Source organism: Macrosteles quadrilineatus, unplaced genomic scaffold (assembly GCF_028750875.1).
Source record: "Macrosteles quadrilineatus isolate MER2022 unplaced genomic scaffold, UCM_ALF_1.0 Scaffold_5__1_contigs__length_97177068, whole genome shotgun sequence".
Taxonomy (NCBI): domain Eukaryota; kingdom Metazoa; phylum Arthropoda; class Insecta; order Hemiptera; family Cicadellidae; genus Macrosteles; species Macrosteles quadrilineatus.
Window position 1 is genome coordinate 56,359,619 of NW_026542598.1, and position 10,439 is coordinate 56,370,057.

A 10,439-nucleotide genomic window follows, 5' to 3' on the forward strand; every position below is an offset into this window, starting at 1 on the left:
TACTAATTGAACCATTTTAACTACAGAAATACCATCATCTTTGAATGTATGCAATAATTATTAATCAGGCAATTTGACACAATGTGAACTAACATTTGAGTAAATATTGAAATTAAAAGGTGAAAATAAACAATTTTGACTACAGAATCTGGAAATAATAATTAATGAAATTTAGACTAATAAGATATCTAACACCATGCCTCTCGTGGGGCCTTATCTCCATGTACCCAGACTCCTACCACGACATGTCCATCTTCTTTCGGATTAGTAACACCAAGCCGAGTCCTGGCTTCCTGTACCGAGCTCACGTGCTCGCTGCGCATGGGCGAGCGGTCTTGAGTTCGAGTGTCTTCTTGGCGGGACATATTTGAATTGGGTACCTCAGGTTGTGGAGGCTGAGCTCCACAAGACAGCGATGGGCAGGGCCTACACCAATCTCCAAAAAACCAGTACAATAATGGACGTCAACAAGTAGATTTTATTATATCCTGTACATACAATCAGCTGATAATATTAAATTAAATGTTCTTTGTTTATTATGAATGCAAAAAAACAAACAAAGTAAGACTTCAGTTAGAGTTACTACATCTTTACATTATGAATCCTTGTTAAACTTGTTAATAAATAACTGTTATAAAACTTGGTGTTTAATATACAATAATGGCGACGAGTCAAAGAGAAATAAATCAAGCATTACTGTTATTTCTACAAGAGAAGTTTAGTGAAGAAAAGGAACAAAAGATTCGTCCCCCACTTCAAAAGTTGGAACCTTATGATGAAGGTAATGAAACATTTACAACCTACTTACTTAGGCTCACTAACTATCTTGAATTGAATGGATTAGGGGGAGAGGATGATGACAAAACACGCGTGCAGGTGTTGATTAGCTGCCTTAGTCCAAAGAATTTTCAACTCTTAAATGATTTATGCGCCCCAGACTTACCACATACTAAATCGTATAATGAACTGGTCAAACTACTCAAAGATTACCTTTGTCCAACTCCAAATGAAGTTTCTGAACAACATAAGTTTTACACGCGTTCACAACAATCGGGTGAATCCATTTCCACATACATGAAAGAACTTCGTAGCATGACTCTACACTGTAATTTTTCCTGTTCAAAATGCAAATCCAGTACGATTGACACCCACTTACGCACCCAGTTCATTAGAGGTTTGTACAGCAAAGAGATAAGAGAAAGGCTTCTACAAGAAGATTCCTTGACTTTACAAAGGGCGTATGAGTTAGCCTTATCTTTCGAGATATCGAAACAAGGTAACAATGAAATTTCATCACCAGCTATTGTAAATAAAATTAGTAAAACCATAAAAAAACAATCAAAATCTGACAGCTTTGTATCAATAGATGATTTGAAAGGCAAGTGTTTTAGGTGTGGTAAATCTAACCATAAAGCAAATGAATGCAAGCTACGCAATGCCACTTGTTTTACATGCAATGGTAAGGGTCATACTGCTGCTGTTTGTTTGAAGGCGAGTAAAATGAACAAAGGTAAAGTATTTAAAAAACAAATGGACTCTACGGAAAAAGATTATTCCAGTGAAAATGAAGAATTAGATGGTACAAGTAATTCTTTCACTATTACTGAAGAGCTACAACTCAATTCTTTGTCATCCAAATTCAATGACAAATACTTAGTAACACCGCTTCTAGATGGAGTACAATGCTCAATGGAGTATGATACGGGAGCTGCTGTATCATCTATGTCATTAAGTACCTTCAGACGATTATTCCCACACAAGAAAATTACAGAAGTCCCAAATGTTAAGCTAAAAACCTACACAGGGGAATCGATTAAGTTAAGTGGAACAAGTGAAGTTAAAGTTCAGTTAGGTTAAAAAACAATGGTAGGTAGAATTTTTGTTGTACAAAATAATGTTGATAATATATTTGGGCGCGAATGGATTCGTAACTTTGACATATCTATTCATGACGTAAATCACATGGCGAGTCCTAGTTCTTACAAGCAAAACATCCTAAAGGAAAATAATATGAAACAAGACATTTTTGACACATATGAATCCCTATTTACAAAAGAAGTAGGAATTGCACCAGATAAACAAGTCAATCTTCCATTAAAGCCTGATTCAAGACCCATTTTTATTAAATACCGTGTTCCTCCTGTTGCATTAAAAACTAAAATAGAAGACGAATTGTGTTTACTGGAAGAAAAGGGCATCATTTCAAAGGTAACCAATTCAGAATGGGGAACACCCATAGTACCTATATTGAAAGAAGATGGAACAGTAAGAATATGTGCTGATTATAAGGTAACTGTAAATTCCCAACTGCAAAATTATCACTATCCTATTCCCAAGATTGAAGAGATATTAGACAAGTTAAATGGAGGACAATACTTTACAACCTTGGACTTACATAAGGCGTATTTACACCTTCAAATGGACGATGATAGTGCCAACCTTCAAGCCATAAGTACTCATATGGGAGTTTTTAAGGTAAATAGACTTATGTTTGGAATAAAAACAGCTCCAAACATATGGCAACGCTACATGGACTCAGTTTTAACTGGACTGGAAGGTACTGCTGTTTTCTTTGATGATATAATAGTTCAAGGAAGGACTATTGAAGAAACAAAACTACGCACGATCAAGGTGTTGGAACGTTTGAAGGAAAACAACTTGCACATAAACAAGAATAAAAGTAAGTTTTTTCAAGAGTCTGTGAACTACTTAGGATACAAAATTGATGGAAAAGGATTGCATAAGAGCCATGATAAGATAGAAGCTGTTTTGAAATGTCCCATACCCACTAACGTTACTGAATTGAAGCAGTTTCTTGGGCTTGTAAACTATTGTCATAGGTTTCTACCCAACCTCGCAACTAAGATACATCCATTATATGAACTGCTACATAAGAAGAAAACCTATACATGGACAAAACGATGTAATGATGCTTTTGAGGGTATTAAGAAGGAAATCACATCAGAGAGGGTTCTTACAACATTTTCACCAAACCTACCACTGATACTGGCCACGGACGCTTCGCCTCATGGACTATCTGCTGTTTTATCTCACAAGATGCCGGATGGAACAGAACGACCTATAGCTTTTGCTTCAAGGACATTAAGTAAGGCAGAACAAAATTACAGCCACATTATTAAGGAAGCGACTGCGATCTACTGGGGTGTTCATAAGTTTTTCCATTACTGCTATGGTCGAAAGTTTACACTTATAACCGACAACAAACCATTGTCTTCTATTTTCCATCCCTCAAAATGCCTACCACCCTTAACCGCCACTCGAATGTTACACTACGCTCTATTTCTGTCAGGTTTTGACTACGAAATACAGTATCGTAAAGCATCGAATCATGTCAACGCAGATTTCCTATCAAGGTTTCCTGTTAACAATACATGTGATCATCAAGAAACCTTAGATGAAACAGTATCAGACAAATACATTTTACAAGTACAACTGAATTCCCTTCCTGTCACAAGTAATGAAGTAAGAGGGGAAACTATGAACGATCCAGAATTAAAGTTGGTATACAATGCACTAATGACATCCTCTTACATTACGAAGCCTGAACAATACAAAGGTTTAGAGGGAGAACTATCAATTGAAAACGGATGTTTATTTAGAGGAGTACGAGTTGTAATTCCATGTGCTTTACGAAAAACTATTCTGAAAGAACTACATGAAGCTCACACAGGCATAACAAAAATGAAAGAGCTAGCCAGGCAGTATTGTTGGTGGCCTACAGTGAATTCTGACATAGAAAACTATGTAAATTCATGTAAGCCATGTGCATTGAATAAAAACGATCCTCCAAAGTACCATGAACCATGGCCAAACTCCAATATTCCTTGGGAAAGGGTGCACATAGATCATGCAGGACCATTCAGAGGTACATACTTTTTCATAGCAGTAGATTCATATACAAAGTGGTTGGAAGTAAAGGAAACAAAAAGCATATCTAGTTTCTCTACTATAAGAATCTTAAGAGAAATGTTTGCAAGATTCGGCATTCCAAGTACAATTGTTAGTGATAATGGTCCTGCGTTCATTTCAAATGAATTTAAACATTTTATGGAATCCAATGGTATCCAACATAAACTAATGGCACCATATCACCCAGCTTCAAATGGACAAGGGGAACGTTATGTACAAACTCTAAAAAGGAAACTAAGTGCAATGGCTGAAGAATCTGGAGACATCCATACAAACCTATGTAGATTCCTTCTACAAACTCGTAAAGTTATGAACATAAGCACCGGAAGAAGCCCTGCGGAGATGATGTTCAAACGGAGTATACGTACGAGAATTGATCTGCTAAAGGCGAAAAAGGATCTCTGACACAGATGGCGTTGGTACCTTAAGATGTTTTAGCACCGGCGATAACGTTCAAGTTCGAGACTACAGAAGTAATCATCCTAAATGGAAATTTGGTAAGGTGGTCAAAATATTAGGAAACTGCCATTATGAAGTTGAAGTTGAAGGTTTAATGGTTAAATGCCATGTTGATAAAATGCGCTCTACACTAGTATCTTTAAATGAACAGTCCGACGAAGCCTCAGAGTCTGAGTCACAGAAACATGCTCAAGTGGTAAACAAACCAAATGACTCTCCTCAAGAATCACACGGGACAAAGAAATTTTATCCATCATCTGTAATAAGAAGATCTCAGAGAATACTGAAGAGGCAATAAACTGATTCTTTTCCAGGGAAGATTATTATATCCTGTACATACAATCAGCTGATAATATTAAATTAAATGTTCTTTGTTTATTATGAATGCAAAAAAACAAACAAAGTAAGACTTCAGTTAGAGTTACTACATCTTTACATTATGAATCCTTGTTAAACTTGTTAATAAATAACTGTTATAAAACTTGGTGTTTAATATACAATAGATTTCAAAGAAGGCGATTGGGTGATGTACCGTTTGAATCACCAGAGCAACGCTGTAAACAGAATAAACGCAAAACTATTACCAGTTTGGTTAGAACCTCTGATAATTCAAGCATTCACTTCACCTGTCACAGTCATTCTAGTAGACTAACAGGTCAGGGAAAACAGTTAGGCGAGCTCATGTCTCCCAGCTTAAATCGTTCTTCAACCCAAACATAGACAGCACCAAGTCATACCAAAATAAACCAAAACCACACACAGGCTCTGTGATATTCGGTTAGTTTATCCTATCCTTATCGCATGCCCGGCGAGCACGTGAGCTCGGTAGAGGAAGCCACGACTCGGCTTGGTGTTGCGGATCCGAAGGAAGATGGACGTGTCGTGGTAGAGGTCCTGGGGCATGGGGGTAAGGGCCCCATGAGAGGTATGGTCAAATAAAAATCAAATCAAAATCATTTTTATTTCAGTAAGTAATACATCTTGAATTATTCTCCCAAGTGGAGGTGTTTAGGGATAATCTAAGTAAAACTACGACGAAAAAAAAACGAATTTAAACTATAAAATAATTAAATGTATTTCTCATTAATGTTTTCATGTCAAGGAACAATATTGGACAACAAAACAGACAGCTGATAGTAAATAAACATTCACATCATCTGTAGTATGACTATTACAAATAACAAAAGGCAGGCATTTTCAACACTTTCCCTTATTTGCATAGTCACTCCGAGAGTACAAGATTTTCTTGCAGGACTTGAAGTCTTGGTTGAGGTATAGGGTTCGTTTCATTTCAGTCTGACTAGTCGCTGTGACTAATCCGTCATCAACATAGAGTGCAACAATGATTTTTCCAGCCCGGGTAGGACAAATGTAGACGCAAGGATCTTCACGGCTCTGTCGAAATCCTAAGCCTTTCATGAAGTCGTCAAACCGTTTATTCCAGCATCGAGGTGCCTGTTTCAGGCCGTATAAGCTGCGTTTGAGACAACAAACACGATTTGTCCCATCTGAATATCCTTCAGGCTGCTTCATTAAAATCTCTTCTTCAACGTCTCCGTACAAGAACGCAGTTGAGACGTCAAACTGCCGTAGAACCATCTTCTCAACAGCTGCGATGGACAATATTGATCGAACGACCTCCAGACGAGCAACCGGGCTGAAGGTTTCGGCATAATCAATACCAGGTCTTTGCGCACATCCTTTGATGACCAATCTCGCTCGATATTTGTCAACACTTCCATCAGGATTTTGCTTTATTCGGTAGACCCACTTGTTGTTGATAGTCTTCTTTCCCGGAGGGAGTTCGGTCAATTCCCATGCACCGTGATTATGCATGGACCCCATTTCTTTGTCCATTGCTGTTTTCCATTCAGCACTATCTTCTGAACTGATGGCTTCAGTGTAAGTTCAGTGTAGGTTCATCGTCAACAAGAAGAACTTCGGCAAAGTTTGACAAGACGTAATCGTTTAGCCACTCGGGTTGCCTTCTTTCCCGAGTCGAGTGCCGAGTTGCAGGATCGTTGGATAACTCTCCATCTTCACTATCACTGCTACTTGACGGGTCTTCAGTCGGTATAGGCGCATTATTACCCTTCACTGGAGAACTAGGCTCGTCAATAGTCTCTTCAACTTCTTGCCAATCTTCTTCGACGTCATTGGTTTTCTCAATCTTGATGGGCCACTCAACTTTCTTGTCACAGTCTCCAACAATTTCTTGAAAAACGACGTCACGAGAAACTACGATATCTCTTCTCTCTGGGACGTAGATTCGATATCGTTCATCGCCATCGTATCCAACCAGGTAACCAACCACAGCTTTCTTGTCCATTTTTCGCCTCCTCTGAACAGGAACATGGACGTAGCACTTTGAGCTGACCACTCGCAGATGTTTGATCCTCGGCTTTTGACCAAACCAGAGCTCAAAGGGTGATTTGTTGGCAACTGCTGACTTTCCCACTCGGTTCAAAACGTAGCCAGCAGTGATGACAAGTTCCGCCCAGATCGCTGCAGGAAATGTTACATTTGGATTGGCGTACTTGAAGGTCCGGGCCATTTCGACGATTGTTCTGTTCTCTCTCTCCACAGCACCATTTTGCTCGGGTGTATACGGCGCTGTCAGACATTGGTTAACACCATATTCTCTGAGAATTTGACGAACTTCAGCGTTGTCAAACTCACCACCGTTGTCGCTGAGAAACTCTTTGACGTGATGACCAATTGTGCGTGCTTTAGCCAACACTTCACGCAACGCTTCCTTCACAGCAGATTTTTCCCTTGCGACAAAACAGTATCGGTACCTTGAAAAGTGGTCTTTTATGACGATCAAGTATCGGCGACCTCCGAAGGATGGGTCAAACGGGCCGCAAACATCACCGGATAACAACTCACCGGGGGCTGAGGGGCGTTCTCGTGTTCCAAATGGTAGACGGTGTGCCTTTCCGAACTGACACGGTTCGCAGATCTCGTAGTTGGCTGGCACTTTGATACCCATTTCGGATTCGAGCTTCGATCGGACGTAACGTTTATCCATGTGACCCCAGCGCTCATGATATAACTGCAGAATTCGATTGTCTTCTGCTGCATTAGCGCAAACCTCAGATGGTTGAACTGTGTGAAATGAGGCACGATACAAAGTTCCACCACAGTTTTGAGTACCTTTGAATACAGTTTTTTCGTTAATAGCGAACCGACACTCGGTATTAGTCGATTCAAACCTGCTATTAGGGTTTCGATCATGAGCTGCGAGAATGGACACTAAGTTCCGAGAAACGTCAGGAACATACCATACATCGTTGAGTGTGAACGTTTCCAGTTTTCCATTTTCATAGTTCGCTACTTCAACGAATCCACTGCCAAGAGCTTTTATAACTTCCTTTCCCGCCGCCTTTACTGTTGCGTTCGAGTTTGCAGGAAAAGGTTTGTACTCTGTGAACCAACTCAGATTTGACGTAATGTGCCGCGTATCGGCATTGTCGATCCACCACTGGTCGTTCGTGGTCACGATATTCATGTCACTGCTGATGGAAATCAGCGCACTACGGTTGTTGGTCACGTTAACTTGCGAGCCCTTTGTTCTCTTCTTATCAGTGTCACTCGCTTTTGAGCTAGTGCTAATGCCGTTAGCTCCAGCTGGATACGCAGGCTTGCCGTCAGCTTTCCATTTAGATCACTGGCGAATCCAATGACCTTTCCCCGAACAGTATTTGCACGAAGTGTCACCTTTTGGTTTCCTATTCTTCTGACCACCGCTGTTTGTGGCACTAAGAATGTCACTAGCTTTTGAAGTAGGAGCAACATTACGCTCATGAAGGATCAATGCAGATGAAACATCTTCAAGTTTCTTGCTCTCGTTTGCCTTCATAAGTAAGTAGCTAGACTTAAACGATTCAAAACGCTTCGGCAAAATGTGTAACACTTTTGACACAAACAGGAGCTCAAGAAAATCTTCGACTGTTTGGATGTTACGCGTTTTGAGGCCAGCTGGAAATTCGCGGTTTTGATTCTTCAATCTTGAAAGCACGGTCGGGGCATCCTCGGTATCATCCCATTCCATACTGAAGAAATCCAAACACTGACGAAACAACTGATCTTCTGCCTTGTTATCGAACTGCTCGATCAAAATGTCCCACGCTTCCTTAGCTGATAATCTTCCGGAAATACGTTGATGTAGATCATCACTAACGCACTGAGAAATAACTATTTTTGCCTGAGTCGTGGATTTGTTGAATTTCTCAAGTTCTTCCTTTTCGGCTTTAGTCGGAGGCTCAGAGAGGGTAGGCTTTTCTCTCTTTCCCTTGACGATATCAACCGCGTCGAACAACTCTAGAACGTCCAACACTCGATCTTTCCACGTCGGCCAATTTTCTGCTCCTTTCAATGGTTTTATACCTTCATGTATTCCATTTGTAGAGCTGGACGAACTCGATCGAAAAGATATACCAAAGAAATAATACTCTTGAGACAGAAAATTACGTCAGTATAAATTGTTCTTACTGTGTACGTAGTAGACTAGATTTCCCAACACTGTTATGCACATAAAACGATGCTGGCGACCATAACCTCTTGAATTATTCTCCCAAGTGGAGGTGTTTAGGGATAATCTAAGCAAAACTACGACGAAAAACGAATTTAAACTATAAAATAATCAAATGTATTTCTCATTAATGTTTTCACGACAAGGAACAATATTGGACAACAAAACCGACAGCTGATAGTAAAAACAACATTCATATCATCTGTATGACTATTACAAATAAATAGAAAAGGCAGGCATTTTCAACAGGTGTTTAGGGATAATCTAAGTAAAACTACGACGAAAAAAACGAATTTAAACTATAAAATAATCAAATGTATTTCTCATTAATGTTTTCATGACAAGGAACAATATTGGACAACAAAACAGACAGCTGATAGTAAATAAACATTCACATCATCTGTAGTATGACTATTACAAATAACAAAAGGCAGGCATTTTCAACAATACATTATTACAATACTTTGTCAGTATCAATTTTATAGTTATGGTTATAGTTATGGTTAGTTAGTTGTTATAGTTATGGTGTTAGATATCTAATTAGTCTAAATTTCATTAATTATTGTTTCCAGATGCTGTAGTCAAAATTGCTTATTTTATTTCTACCGTTACCTTTCAATTTCAATATTTGCTCAAATGTTAGTTCACGTTGTGTCCAGTTGACTGATAAATAATTATTGCATACATTCAAAGATCATGGTATTTCTGTAGTTAAAATGGTTCAATTAGTATTAATAATCATCAAAGCTGGCTCTTGGGGCCTGTGATTTGCGGTAAATTGTCTTTTCTGGTTAAATAAAAGAGTACAGTTCTTAATTCCAACACGAACGGTTTGGTCGTCGTAAATCGAACGACCACAATCAACAAAATGTAGCCGACATACGCCACAGGTACAAATCATAAATTGAAACATAAATTAAATGTCATAAATTAAAACAATTAATAGTGCTGCACCCTGTTGGTAAACCTATTACCTTTTTAATGCTATTGAACATCACAGAATCAAATTGTTTAGTTGAAACAGCTGTTAAGATTCTTTAATTCCATTTAAATATAACTACTCATAAGGTTAACATTGGGAGACTCCCCTATCGTTTGGACGGATCTCGAAATTGATGGTGTATAAACCTATTCCATGAAATTCTACAAGTATGTACCAAGTTTCGTGGCCATCGGTGTCAGAGATTATCACTTCCAAATTAAATATACAAACATTAAAACAAACCAACATCCTCTTTTATATATCTTACTATTATAAAATGTGAAAGTTTGTATGTTCGTTTGTTTGTTTGAAGTTCAATCACGCATTAACTACTGGACGGATTGGGCTGAAATTTGGCATGATGATAGCTCACATTCCCGATTAACATATAGGCATATTCTTATCTCAAAAATCCTTTTGGGCTCCCCCCCAGTGGCTCTGTAATTCCCATGTTAACCTTATGAGTATTCATATTTAAAGGGAATTAAAGAATTTAGTCAGCTGTTTCAACTAAAAAAGTTGGTTCTATGATAT

At 38.7% G+C, this 10,439-nt stretch overlaps 1 protein-coding gene across 2 annotated transcripts in view; it reads right to left on the reverse strand.

Moving 5' to 3' along the window:
* The window catches only part of LOC128994946 (uncharacterized), a 60,154-nt gene that overhangs the window by 26,870 nt on the left and 22,845 nt on the right, over nt 1–10,439 (reverse strand). The window lies entirely within an intron of this gene.